Source organism: Trichechus manatus, unplaced genomic scaffold, assembly GCF_000243295.1.
Source record: "Trichechus manatus latirostris isolate Lorelei unplaced genomic scaffold, TriManLat1.0 scaffold00109, whole genome shotgun sequence".
Lineage (NCBI taxonomy): Eukaryota > Metazoa > Chordata > Mammalia > Sirenia > Trichechidae > Trichechus > Trichechus manatus.
This window is the reverse complement of record NW_004444045.1, coordinates 3,221,728-3,232,123: the sequence shown is the minus strand read 5'-3', so window position 1 is coordinate 3,232,123 and position 10,396 is coordinate 3,221,728. Positions and strand designations below refer to the sequence as shown.

Sequence of the window (10,396 nt, the reverse complement as noted above, 5' to 3'; positions counted from 1 at the left end):
TCCTTACTCAACCTTGGGTTCCCTATCACCAGCTTTCCTGTTCCCTTCCGCCTTCTAGCCCTTGTCCCTGGACTGCTGTGCCTCATTAGCCCTGTTTTGTTTTATGGGACTGTCCAATCCCAGGCTGAATGGTCAACCTCCGAAGTGACTTCACCACTGAGCTAAAAGGGTGTCTGGGGGCCATACTCTTGGGGTTTCTCCAGTCTCCTTTAGGCCAGTAAATCTGGTCTTTTTTTCACAAAATATTTTTTGTGTTAGTTTGCTGAATCTTAAGATGCAAATATGAAAGCAGAATTACCTTATTCCTAAAAACAAATTGAAGAATAAAATTCCCGACAGACTAGTATGTCTGTGAAAAAATGGAAGAATAAGAAAAACCTGTCCTGAAAGAATGACCGTAATATTGTATGCATTCGTAGCCCATGATGTAGTGGAGACTTCCCTACAATGGAAGGAGAAGCTATTCCCTGTTACAGTAGGAGGCACAGCTCCTCAAAATAGAGGAAACAAACAAATGAAATAAAAAGAGTTGATGTGGAGTTGATGAAGAAGACAATAACGTGCAAAGCCAGGCAATGGTAGGGGTTGCACAGGAAGATCTTTCCTCATGAACTCCAATCACAGAGCTTCCTAAGAGAAGAGTTTTAGAAAAGATAATCCCCAGGAGTTCAGAGGCAGTTGATGGTGTCACCTGACCCTGAAACCGGTAGTCTTGCTATCCCAGGAGACTCCCTTCACCACTGTGCCTGATCCCATTGGTTTCCCTTCTGGCCAGCCCTGGGTAAAACCTTTCATGATCACCACTGAAACAGACTTGAATTTCCAGAGAACTTTACTAATAACTAAGTAAAAAGAACACTATTACCAAATATTCAACTTACTTGCAAGTTTTTCAAGAACAGATACTAGTATATTATCACTCAAAACATGATATATGCCCAGAGCCTCCCATCCTCCCATTCTTCCTCCTGATGCCAGGATTATCTTTTAAACTTGTTTCTCATCACAAAGGAGTGGCTGCCTGAAAATTCTGATGATATCCCTAACTACTTATAGTGACCCTATAGACAGAGTAGAGCTGCCCCATAGCATTTCCAAGGAGCAGCTGGTGGATTTGAACTGCTGACCTTTTGGTTAGCAGCTGTAGCTCTTAACCACCGCACCACAGTCGGAATCAACTGGATGGCAACGGGTTTGGTTTGGTTTTGGTTCCCTAACCAGTTGCCCTTGAGTTGACTCCTCCAACTCATAGCAACCTGGTGTATGTCAGAGCAGAACTGTCCTCCATGGGGTTTTCAATACCTGATTTTTCAGAGGTAGATCACCAGGCCTTTCTTTTGAGATACCTCTGGATAGATTCAAATGACCAACCCTTCAGTTAGCAGCCAAGCATGCTGACTGTCTATACCACCTGTGGACTCTATGACATCCTTAGGCCTAGGCAAAAACATGCATTCCAAACCCTGATCACACCAAGGGTTCTGCTGTTCAGTTCCAGGTTCCCGTCTGACCGACAGGACAAGGGGTACTTACCCCTCCTGGAAAATGGGAAGATACCTTATATGACAGAGACTTGGCCTGGTCCCTTACTAGCTTTGTCCTCTGTTGCTGTTGTCATGTGCCATTGTACGACAAGGTAAAATAATACCTTTGCCATTCCTTAAGCACAATTTCTATTCCCCAAGAACTACATTCTTTCCTCACTACGGTTATTTTCTTATACGGACAGTAAAATTAGAGGTAAAACAGCAAACGTAAAAGAAGGCTCTCTAGTTGGGAATATTGAGAAGGAGAAGTGGGCAATGACCAGTTTTTGTTTTCCAAAGGACTTCTAGGTCATTTATTTGCTATTCCTCAAATAATAGCTGGAACTTAAATTGTCAATATTTTCTTTGCATAACCTAAAACATAAGTGCGGCTCATATATGTACTAACGAAGGGGACTGATGCTTCTGAAACCATTGGGTTGTCTAAAAATAATGTCTCCGCTCCTGCTCCTTAAGGAGTCATTTTGATGCTCTTTTCATTATGTGATATGGTTAATGTAGAGTAACATTTCCCTGTGGAAAAGAGCTGCCGAAGGCAAGCTGGGCGATTTTGTAACAGCCAAGATCACACTACCACATTGGTTTGTAGGCTGTTTATTATTGGCCCTGGAAAGTGACATCTTCAAACAGGCACGTGGGAAAATGCATATTTCTTACTGTTTCCAACGAAATAAGCCTGTCCAATTCCACGTAAGTTTTATATTTAGCTTGACATCCACAAAATAAGAGGTTTAGACTGGTTGATCTCTGACATTCCAAAGTCCTGGCCTTCCTTTAAGTCACTTAAAAAAAAAAAATGGTATGCATGTTATAGCAACAACAACAGAAGTTTTAAGCGAGGAAAAAAGTGTTACCCATAATCTCACCATATCAATACTTTTTTTCTTTGAGGCTTTTTAGTTCTTGTCCGTGTGCAAATGTAATAATGACATACTGGAAGCTGTAGAATTGATTGGATTGTGTCTACTCTGTCTTACAGGCATTTTCTGTTTTTCAATTTTGCAGAATTATAATTTTTGTTGTTGCATAGCATCCCATTAATTTAATGCTTTTTGCTATTGTTTGAGGCATAGCAAATAAATGACCTAGAAATCCTTTGGAAAACAAAACAAATCAAAAATCGGTCATTGCCCACTTCTGCTTCTCAATATTCCCAACGAGAGGGCCTTCTTTTACATTTACTGTTTTTCTTCTACTTTCACTGTACGTATAAGAAAATAATCTTGGTGAGGCATGGATGTAGTTCTTGGGGAATAGAAACTATGTTTATTGAATGGCTAAGATTATTTTATCACGTCCTGCGACGGCACACAACGTAAGACAAAGTATCTCAATGTCAAACATTTTGCTGAAACAAGTATCTTAGTATTTTGTGCATACCACATTAAATATATCTATATATCTGTATGTGTAGGTTACTATTAGATGCTGTCAAGTTGATTTTGACTCATAGTGACCCCATGTGAACGAGTAGAACTGCCCCAGAGGGTTTTCTTGGCTGTGCTCTTTACTGAAGCCAACCACCAGGTCTTTCTCCTGAGGGACCACTGGGTGGGTTTGAACCACCAACCTCTCATTAAGTAGTGGGGTGTGTAACTGTTTCACCACAAGGGCTCTCTCTATATATTTGAGTTATTTCCTTTAGATACATTTCTAAGAGCTGGATAAGTGGCTGTGAGTATTTTTATGGCTCTTAAGTCATATTGCCAGATTGCTCTCCAAAAGGGCTGAACAAATTTACACTGTCAAAACGAAGAGGTGAAAATTCCAATTTCTCCATGTCTTTGCCATATGAGTGAATTTTAATGTTTTGTTCTTTTGATGGACATATAGTCTTTAAAAAAAATCAGCTGTGTAGAAAAGATGATTTGTTTTTTGTTGTTTTCTTTTCTTTCTCACCACCCCCTCTTCCCCTGAATCAAGTCATAGTTCTCACACTCACATCTGTGCTACCCTGATGCGTACCCCGAGGGCTTATGGCAGCTTGTCACCTACTCACAGAGATTAATTTCTCCTTCAGATGTTTGTCCTTCAGCTTCCCCTTTGCTAAAAAGCCTCAGGATGTAGTGGTCTGCTACCCTTGAAAATGATACAGCACAGAGGTGCTGTCAATCACTTCCCCTCTTCTTTACACTGTGGTTCCAGGGGACGGGTTTGTCTTTGCTTATGGTCCCCGCTGACACCTGACCTTTCCCGGTAGAAACAATGTAAATGACACCAGAATTTGAGGGACTGAAACTTCAGTCCTGGTGGCAGACAATCCACACTGCCGTGGGGCAGAATCTGCCTCACTGGTCTAGCAGGAAGTGAAAGCAGGAAGGGAGGTAATCTCTCCAAATTCAAATGTGGAAGATTGCAGAACAGTGTGAACTGTATTTAAACCAAACCAGTTACTGTGGAGCCAGTCCTGACTCATGAAGACCCCATGTGTGTCAGAGCAGAACTGTACCCCACAGGGTTTTCAATGGCTGATGTTTCTGGAGTAGATTGCCAGCCCTTTCTTCTGAGGCACCTCTGGGTGGACTCAAACCTCCACACTTCCAGTTAGCAGCCAAGCACACTAACCATCTGCACCACCCAAGAATGCCCGAGATTTACTTACCTACACTCAATTCTTGAAAAGTACATAGACTGCTTGTTTTGCTCATTTCCCTCCTTTTCTCACTCCCACACACAGATTTATACAGCAATTCAGTGGAGTTTATACATACGAAATATCACAGCCATATTTGGGCACCAAAGAGTGAACCAACCGATAGTTACGTATTTCCTTTCTGCTTTGTTTTCTAAATTATTTACATAAAATTCTGAAGCCTAGATTGTAACTGTTTTCCTTTCATCCATGATACAGCTGGTGAGGCAGATGACAAAGAGGTAGAGAACGTGTTAAACAAACAATACAGAGGTAGCAGAGCCTGAGTTAAAAGTCACAGTCAGGAGCCTAATAATATCTCAGTTTTATTAGCATTTCAGTTAGAAATTGTGCTCGGCTGCAAGTAACAGAAAGCGTAAAGAAATCATGGATTGAATCTTTGTAACAGAATGAGAAGTGTGAAGGCCGTCCGGGCCTAGTGTAGCAGCTCTACCATGAACTCCGAGACCAGATTTTTCCAATTTTCTGCTTTACTATCCTTAGCAGAAAAAAGCCCTGGACAAGATAAATAAAAGGAGAATGGGAAAATGAAGAGGCACATGTTCCATGCCAGTTAGTCAGTCTCACATCTTATGGAATTTCAGAAGTTCCACCCAAATCCCACATAAAATGTCTTTCGCTAAAACTTTGTCACTTGACCACTCGTGTCTGTGGCAGAAATAAAAAAATGTAGGTTTTATCAGAGTATAAAGTTATCCCAGCAAAATCAAGTTCCTGTCCCTCAGAAACCTGTGGAGAACAGATATTGGGTAGACAAATAACAGTCTTTATCAAAACTGGAGATTTGATTTGTTGAGCCCACCATTTAAAAAATGATCCTACTAAGGTAAGGATTCCTTACCACATAAAACTCAGTACAAACATCATCCAACCACAGAATGCTGATATTGGAATGGAACTTATGAAGGTCGTATGTTTCAGTGTAGAGAGCCCTATGGCGTGTCTATCAGCTGTGCATCTAACTTTTGCTTGAACAGTTTCAGGGAAAGAAATCTCACTGCTCCCAAAGCGTCCCATTTACTGGTTGGGTAGTTTAATTATTTAGGGTAATAATAGTAATGAGAGTACATACTGATGAGATTTGCTTCTGTTGAACAAATACACATGTAGCATACATCCATTGGTCCCAGAACTTCCTATTTCAATCTTTTGTAGGACAACCACTCAAATAATTGAAGACAATCACCATGCTCTCAGCTCTGCGAGATGTATTTGCTCTTTTAATGCCATTTGCTACCCATATTACTTGGAGATACTATTTGCCATTTAATTTTTTTTCCATTCTAAAATGCATGCCATTATTTGCAAAGAATGTATGTTGAAAACCTATATGTACTCTCCTATGATCCTGTTCTAAATCTAAAAATATTTTCCAAAATCTTTGGTTTCCTCTCCCATAACTCCTTGATTCATTGTTATGGATTGAATTGTGTCTTCCAAAAATAATATGTTGTAAATCCTAATCTCTATGTCTGTGGTTATAATCCCATTTGGGGATGGTTGTCTGTGTTGTGTTAACGAGGTAGGATTAGTGTAGGGTGTGTCTTGAGTCAATCTCTTTTGAGATATAAAGGAGATTAAACAAGCAAGTTAGCAAGAAGAGCTGGGGGAAGAGAGATGCCAAGCCACATGAAGACTGCTGAGAAACAATTGCTCAGAGCCGACAGAGAGAGAAAGCCTTCCCCTAGAGCTAGCATTCAGAATTCAGACTTCCAGCTCCTAACTGAGGGAAAATAAACTTCTGTTTGTTAAAGCCACCTACTTGTGGTATTTTTGTTATAGAAGCACTAGAAAACTAAGACAATTATGAAGCTCACTTAGGAAAAGAAGACAGATCATACTAACAACAAGAAAAACATTTAAAAATATTTACACTCACCAGAGCAAGCTGTTTTTATCTGTTCTCATTTTCAAATCCATGTCAATCTTTCTCCCCTTCCACGACCAAGTTTTTGTTTTTGTTTTTGTTTTTTTCCCTTCTCTGAACCAGCAATTTCCAACCTCTTCCTTCTTTCAAATCCTTTTGCCTCTTGCTCTCTATGCTTGGTGTCTCTGGCTTTGAGTCTGTCATTTGCAGCCTACTTTGGGGTCTTAGTCCTTCAGGTCTGCTCAAGTGCATCTTCTTAATCTTTCTCCTGATTTTTTTTTCTTATATCATCTTCTATTTTTTTTATTGTTTTACTTTAAGTGAAAGTTTACCATTCAAGTTAGTCTCTCATATAAAAATTTATACATACACTGTTATGTGACCCTAATTGCTCTCCCTATATTGTGACAGCACAGTCTTCCTTTCCACTCCGGATTTTCCATGTCCGTTCAACCAGCTCCTGACCGTCTCTGCCATCTCACCTCCAGATAGAAGCTGCCCATTTAGTCTCATGTATCTACTTGAGCTAAGAAGCACACTCTTCACGAGTATCATTTTATGTCCTCTCCTGAGTTTTAAAACATGAAAAAGTTATGCACAGTCCCTTTCTGATGTGTGGCTAACACTAGCTTTTTATGCCAGAAAACCACCTCTGGGTGGCAATCTGAAATTCCTTTCGAATTTGCCACATCTTTCTTCTGCTGAGTTGCTGGTGGGTTTGAACCACCGACCTTTCAGTTAGCATCCAAGAGCTTCACCGCTGCGCCACCAGGACTCCTTTTGCCATCAATGAGCATTGGTTAAATAAAAGTTATTTTGAAACTTGAAAACCTGCAGACAACTTGTGGCTTTGATACATTAGACCTCCTACATCAAACTCCTTTTAGAAAGAGCAGACATAGGCAGGCACCTCTTTCTCAAGATGTCCTCGAGGTCCCTAGTTGGGGCCCCTTAGGATGTAGGATAGAAGTGAGTAATAAAGTCTATAGCACTTCAGCCACCAAGCCACTTGATCAATTCCAGGACAGAACCACCATCTTCTAAAGGCCTGTTCTCAAATAACTGTACCACAGTGAATTTCCAAAGCAAGATTGTTCTTTGAAAATTTTAGCAAATGACAGTGTTGACAGAAATGCCATGGGGCAAGCGTGGCAAAAGATATGAGACCTTGAGTGCTGGCAAGATGCTTACTCTCTCATCCATGTTGCCTTTCCCACCCCTCCCAGTGAGTGACTGAGGAGAGGAGAAGGTAGCACCACAGCAAGGGAAAGGAGAGAGAAGGTAGCTCCTCACAGACAGAAATAAAACCAAACCCTGAAAGAGGAAGCAGTGATGAGGGCACAGCTTCCACCTGCCACTGAGACTAAAAGTGTGCTTTTGAAGGACAAGGGGCTTGATCAATTCTGTCTGGAAGCCCAACCGTTCTTTCAAAACACTAAATGACACGATACAATAATGAATAGAAAAAGTAGGATAGGAAATTTTACTATGCATTGTTTACTTACATATCACACACACATGCACACACATACTACAGGTGTATAAAAAAAAAGAAAGGAATACGTAAAATCTTGCCAGGGATTATCTCTGAGAGGGATATTATAGTGATTTAAAATTTCTCTTTCATACCTTTTGATAGTCCTCAACTTTTCTGAAATAAGTTTACGTAGTTTTTTAAAATTGCACTTTAGATGAAGGTTTACAGAGCAAACTATTTGGTTAGTGTAATTTTTATAATTAAAATTATTTTTCACCAAAGTCGGGGGGTGAATAAAACCTATCACGTAGAAAGAAACAGGACTTGATTGAGCACCTACTGAGCCAGGAAGAATGGAGAGAAAGAAGAAATCAAGAAACACAAAATTGGCATCTCTGTTATTTCAAGAAGGCACCTCCAGCTCATATACTTCAACCCCCTGACTTAGCAGGTAAAGAAATGAATAGATACTTTTCAATGGGGGGATGTTTAATCTAGTGTTTCTTTTGACTATTCAGAGGTTATTAATGCTAACCTGTAAAAATAAATAACTGTGCACTAATATAATCAAAATTGTTTTTCTGACTTCTGGCAAAATGGCACCCTAGGCAGAAGCACCACGCCGTTCCTCCACAACAAAGATCTGAAAAACTAAGCCAAACAGAGAAAACAGCAATCCTGAAACCCTAAAACATCAAATGAAGAGATTAAGAACTCAGCCAAGCACCAAATGGAGGGAGAAAACTGACAGAGAACACAGAGCTAACACAGCGTGGATCCACCATTTTGGACTCCTATCAGACCAGCAAATAGGGGGTACGAGAAAGCAGCTTAACGGAGCTTCCAGTGGGAGACAAAACAACCGGTAATTTGCAATATACGCTTTCCCATCCCCCACCCTTCTTCAACCCCACTCAGCCTCCTCTGCTTCGCAGGGCCACAGTCTCTTGTCTGGGAAGCATCAGCTGATTGGATTCCACCCGCCCGCAATGGCTGGCTCTCTGACTGCCATTTGTTGGCTGCTGGTGTTGCTTTTTTCTGCTTCTTTTGATTTCTTCCCTGCCTCTCACCACCTCCCCCTCCCTTTGCTCAAATACCTGGCTCCGTGCGCCATATTTGCTTCTTCCTAAGGGGCTGTGGAGCTCCATTCGAGTGTGGAACTGCTTCCTAGTCTGGGCTGCCACACTGGTAGGACCCCGGGGCTTTTGTTTGTTTGTTTTGAATTGTTTGTTTGTTTTCTTTCCCTTTTCTTGAGTTGGGTGCCTGTTCTGGCCAGACGGTGCTGCACTGCTTGGGACCTACCCCCTCAGCTTGCACAGACGTGCAGAGGGATCCCTGAGCGCATTTCTTTATTCGTGGGTTTTTTTTTTCTTTTTCCCTGTTTTTTGGGGGGCTTTTCTTGTTTTGTTTTTTTTAATTTGTTTTGTTTTCTTTTTCCTCTTTTTCCCTTGTTGTCTTTCTTCATTACTCCGTTTCTCATCTCTCTATACCTTCCTTCTCTTTCTGTTCCCTGAATACCTGGTGCTGAATACCTCTAAGCCTTCTAGCCAGGCTGTACTGCATCACCTGAGAACAGTTTCCCCAGACCTCGAAGCCACACCAGTGGGGTTTCTGGGAGTTTTGCTGTTCTTTTTCCTTTCTGATTTTTATTTATCATTCTTTTCTTTTTTTTTCCTTCTTCTCCCCCTTTTTGTTTTTCTCCATTTCGTAGTCTCTCTTCTCTCCACTCCAACGGCAAGCTCCCCTAGCAGTCTTTTTTGTTTGTTTGTATGTTTTTTGTTCCTGTTCCTCTCTTCTCTCTCCCATATGCATCTTAGCTCCACCACATAACAATCTTCCCCCCCTACATCCTGCCTACCTGCACCGTGCACTTAACATCACACCACCAAGCAGCACAGGCACAGCCTACTGGAACCTGCCCTGCACTGACTACCGACCCACCCTGGTGGCTGTAGTAAGTGCCACAAACAACCAGTCCCAGTAACTCCTCTTCAGCTAGACCTGCCCCGCTGTACCATATCTGAGTGACTGACCCTGTCAATTGGAGAACGAGGCAAAAAGTATTGTGCCCACAAACAAGCAAACTACAAAGAACACACAGCCCGCTTGCTCAGGCATAGCCAAATAAAAAAAAAAAAGGACGAAACAAACAAATCCACAATCAATAAATGAGAAAAATAACTACTGAATGCCCCAAAGACAGCAGACAATATCAAAACATTTACAAAAACAGGACAGGATGGTTCCAGTAGGCGTCCAAAATAAAACACCGAATGACTTTCCAGTGGAAGAAAAGGCACTAGAACTACCTGACAGGGAATTCAAATCTCTAATAGTCAGAATTATCCAAGAGTTGAAGCAAAAAGTAGACAAAAATGAGGAAAAAATAGACAAATTCATGGGAAAGGCAGACAAATTCATGGACAATACAGACAAAAAATTGGAGGAATTCAGGAAAATGGTGCAGGAACAAAATGCCAAAATAAATTCACAACCAGAAATTATTCAAAAACAACAATTAGAAATCCAAAAGGTAAACAACAAGATTTCAGAACTGGACAGTGTCATAGAAGGGCTGAGGAGCAGATTTGAAACAGTGTAAGACAGGATCAGTGGAATTGAAGACAAACACTTGGATACAACTCTGAGGAAAACTCAGAAAAAAGAACAAAGGAAAATGAAGAGACCCTGAGAGTTATGTGGCATACAATCAAAAGCAAAAATTTTCAAGTCATTGGAGTTCCAGAGCAGCCGGAGAAAACAGAAAACACAGAGAGGATCATTGAAGAACTCCTGACAGAAACCTTCCCAACATCATGAAAGATAAAAAGCTGGCCATCCAAGAAGCTCAA

General features: G+C 41.0%; 1 protein-coding gene across 1 annotated transcript in view; it reads right to left on the bottom strand.

The window, feature by feature from the left end:
* Nucleotides 1–10,396, bottom strand: part of NRG1 (neuregulin 1) — a 1,165,780-nt gene that overhangs the window by 402,854 nt on the left and 752,530 nt on the right. The window lies entirely within an intron of this gene.